Raw genomic sequence first — 4,610 nt, 5'->3', positions numbered from 1 at the left:
CATGATCATCTCCTGCAACTGTGTCTGTTTCACCAACGAGCACACAGCACCTGGCTCCTCACCTACAGCCCCATGCCCTGGCCACGTCCCTGCACACCCCCCCTTGCCACAATATATATTAAATTGGAGCACTATATTTCACATGAAAGACCTTAGCAAGAAGCAGAGTGGCTACGCCACCTGCAACTAATAGTAAGTAACAGCAACGGAGGTTGGTCAAGCCACTGTGAGAGGCCGGTTGGAGACTCAGTTGGGCATCATAAGAGATTCTGGCTCCACTCACAGTAAGGCCGACCAGGTGCAAGGGAGAAGGCATGAGGAGGGAAGTAGAGAGAAGAGGAGTGAAGAGAAGGGGAGAGGAGGGTGGAGGAGGGAAGAGGAGAGGAGAGAAGAGAAGAGAAGACAGGAGGGGGGAGGAGGGAAGAGGAGAGGAGAGGAGAGGAGAGCAGAGAAGAGAAGAGAAGACAAGAGGGGGGAGGAGGGAAAAGGAGAGGAGAGGAGAGGAGAGGAGAGGAGAGGAGAGCAGAGCAGAGAAGAGAAGAGAAGACAAGAGGGGGGAGGAGGGAAGAGGAGATGAGAGGAGAGGAGAGGAGAGGAGGGAAGAGGAGAGAAGAGGAGAGGAGAGGAGAGGAGAGCAGAGAAGAGAAGAGAAGACAAGAGGGGGGAGGAGGGGAAAGGAGAGGAGTGGAGAGGAGAGGAGAGGTTTGGTTTTCAAAATCCCTTTATTGCACCATTGCAAAGAGAAAACAGATCACTATCACATCATCACTTAAGAGCAAAAAAAACCAAACAAAAACAAAACAGAAACATCCCTAAAATACAACAAACCTGTCAACCAGAAAACGTGTTTCTCTAATCAGAAGCTTACATTCAGCTCTCTCCCCCCCCCCCCCCACAGAGCATAAAACCCCTCCAACAGCCCAGATGTGACTGAAGCCCTGCATATTGTCCATCATTTGATAATAAGCATGTTCCACCCTCAGTCGGGCCTTCAGCAGTCCCTTCAGAACCAGCACCGGCTCCACACAACCGACACTCCGGTACCAGCCCGGTTCCTGCGTGTTAGCCAGATGGCCAACTTGGCAGAACCAGATAAAAAGTTCACCAATGTGTGTAAACTCTTCTTCTGAGCACATTATTTTGGGCCAAAAATAAAGAAAAATTCTCCCCTAGACCCTGAAACCACCTTTTTAAAAGCTCAAACAGTACTGTCAGCCGAGGACACTGAACAAATAAATGCACCAGGGTCTCAATCTGAGAGCAGAAAATACACTCATCCCCCTGCTCTGGATCCAGGTGCGCTCTGTATCTGAGAAGAGGAGATGAGGGAAGAGGAGGGGAGAGGAGAGAGGAGATGAGGGGTAGAGGAGAGGAGAGGAAGAGTGAGTGAGCGAGAGAAAGAGCGAGATCGAGAGAGAGAGAGAGAGAGAGCGAGATCGAGAGAGAGAGAGAGAGAGAGAGAGGGAGAGAGAGAGAGAGAAAGAGAGAGAGAGATTAAACACAAATTATGAAAAAAAAATACCCATAACATCAGAGAGAGAGGAATAGAGATATGATTCAACTTTGTGACAGAAACAGTTATCAATTCCTGACTCATTGCTTCACACTTCAAAATAACAAATAATTATCTAGGTAGACATAACACTTACTTATAAAAGGTTTACACAATTGTACAGGTTGAGGCTGTCAGTGACGACCAATATAAATACCAATGACTCTTTCAAAGAAGACCTGAGCTCCAGACAGCTGTATTGCTCATGAATGCTAAATGAATTCAGACTTTCTCCCCTGCTGTCAAATGCCAGGGCCTTCAAAGACTCTCTTGTTTGCTCACTGTCTGTATTCCTTTCCTCCCTCAAACCTCCCTTTTGTCCTTCCCTTTATGCCGCTGCATGGCCTTCGGTATCATTGTGTCCTGTTTCTCTCACATTCTCATGTTTATTACCTCAAGTAAATGGTTATTGCCTTTATTTTCTTCATTTTTATTAATATAGAGAGACATACAGACCGAGGGAGAGAGAGAGAGAGACGGGCAGGCAGACGGACAGAGATCCGAGTGAGTCTGGCCTGTGTGCAGAGGAGACAGAGCTTCTGTGTTCCCCCTGAGCAGCTGTGCTGGCATGGACTCTGGGTGAGTCTCTGTGGCAGTGGGTTTGTTTTCATTTACCTCACACTTGAAAAAAATAAATTTAAAAATACATTAAGGAAACATCCCATCAGCAAACATGGTCAAAGTGAGGCACAGCACAGGCCCATCTGGTGAGGTCACTTTGGTCACCTCACACTCACACTGTTATAAACACATACGCACACAATTAAAAGTACTGGGGAAATTCAATTATTATTCAAGTGTTATCAGTGTAACGGGATTCATTGGGGGTGTTTCTACAAATAAAGCTTTCCGAGGGGCTGTCGGTTCGATTCCCCCATCTCCCAATACAGACACAGGTTTATTAGCTCATCCACCCAGGCTCTCTGTCCCACAGAGCCATGACATTTGCTTTGCCTCAAGTCCTTCATTACTTCCATCATTAAAGGTCAGCCCGTGCATGTGGGCCCGGCGCGGAGGCTGTTTCCATCCCTCTCTCTTGGTTCCAAACATCTGCTTAGCAGCGTTAAACCCCTGGCTGCGCCACACCTTGCAGAGAAGAGACGGAGTAATGCACGGAGGAGGCATGTGTCAGAGGGCTAATAGAGATGAACCCTGAGGCTAAACCCCAAAAGTTGCAACTTTACTGCCAATGTACGTAAGGCCATAAACACACCGATGTAGAGTAAGTAATGTAGAGAAAGAGGGCGGGTAAGTATAAGAATCATTGGCTTTCGGGCATTTACGAGTAAAAAGATACAATGTCTATCTTATTTGTTAATAGGTCCATTCATCTGCGCTGTTGCAATGCCAGTTAACCTATTAGCAGCATCTAGTGGCTTGAGTTGCAGCTACAGTTATAGCTCAATATAGCTAACTCATCTGGAATGAGACAAAACTTAGAACTTATATCACAATTAAATCTGACCTCCATACTGAACCTTACGTTATCTGTAATTGAGAACGAAGACGAAGTTATCTGTGTGCTCAGGTCAGAACCTTTCCCTTGCATTTGGCAATTGGGGTGGGAAGATGTATTGTCCACCTATAATGACCTAAGCACATCTTGTTAGTTTGTTTAAAAGTCCAAGCTAGAAATCCTGATTTGTTTTAGTCTAGGGAAGGGGGTATATACTATAACGGCTATGGCTACAAGTTTGGCTGTGGCAAGAAGACAAAGAGTATTATTTCCCTGATTATAATTATGTATTTGGTGTGTTTATGATTATGTAATTGTAATCATAAACATCGGTTGATCTGAATACTTGTAGACCTTATTCTGTACTGTATCGTTAGTTTGTTTGCAACAATGTCTTATGAACCCATATTGGCTGCCTCAAAGGGTGCAGGACATATCAATATAATACAATCAATCAATCAAATACAGTGCTGAGGAATCTTCCCGAATCTTCCGATGGCCAATCAGTCTCTATAGTAGTAATACTGTGGGTCAATACTCATAGATAGCAATAGCGATAACTAATAGATAGTTTTTCAAATTCGAAGCTTCCTTCGTAGAGCACTACTGTAGGCTGTGCGAACGGCTTTCAAAGGCAGGCTTTATTCGCAGGTAAATAAGCGTTATTTCAGTGAGAAATAGGAGGTGTGCCTGAAAACCTGAGAAGAGCGTAAGCTGTGTCAGGCTCACTTTTAATGCGTGGTTTTCCCACGGTGGGCGGGAGACAACACTGGACTAGAATATGTTGGTTTTATGGGTTATTTTCAGGGTTGAGGTCACTATTCGAAAAATCGTTCCTCGATAAAAAAAAAAACAACTATTCCCGAATCATAATCGATTCTCGATTCAGTACAGAGGGGTGCTCAATTCACCCGTGCTATATTCAGATGGCAATCATGGTAGAAACAAAGAGGCAAAACCTCTGAGAATGACCACTCCCTAGTTTAAATGGGACACTTTGGGTTAGGGTAGAGGGAGTGTTCGGGGGAGGGGGGAGTTAGGAAGGATAACAGAGCATCGCGTGTGTTCATCTCAGTAAATGGAGTAATGGAGCGCAGTGAAAGCCATTGAGATGCTCCTTTACGCCGCGGTTGTTGCATCCGGGATCACTTGTGCGCTCAGCAGCACCCGAGAGGGACGGACAGCGCCCACAGAGCAGGAGAGGATGGCGTGGAAAGGAGTTCAGTTCAATTGAAAGCGAGAGTGAGCGAGAGTTGTGAGCCGAGTTGGCACTGTGGATTGTGTGGTTTTGTTTTGTTCGTATACTCAACTAGTTTTTCCGAAGCGATGCTCTACGAAATGTTAGACATCTTTCACGCCGTTCAAATCCGTAGATGCTGGGTTTTTTTCGAGCATTTTCGGGAGAATATCGGCGTCTAGAAATCTGACGAGAGAAGGGTATTTCTGGTGGAGCGCTAAAAAAAGGAAGAGAATAATATTTTCTTTCCAAGGGGTGTTCCTTCAGTCAGTAGCATAGGGTGACTTGGGTAAAGTGCTTGCGAGGGGTTGGGGGAAGGGATCAGTCGGAGTGCTCGACCCAAGTCAGAAGGATGCTGGTGGGCA

This window comes from Pollachius pollachius (assembly GCF_949987615.1).
Source record: "Pollachius pollachius genome assembly, chromosome: 9".
Lineage (NCBI taxonomy): Eukaryota > Metazoa > Chordata > Actinopteri > Gadiformes > Gadidae > Pollachius > Pollachius pollachius.
Note: the sequence above shows the minus strand (reverse complement) of the source record.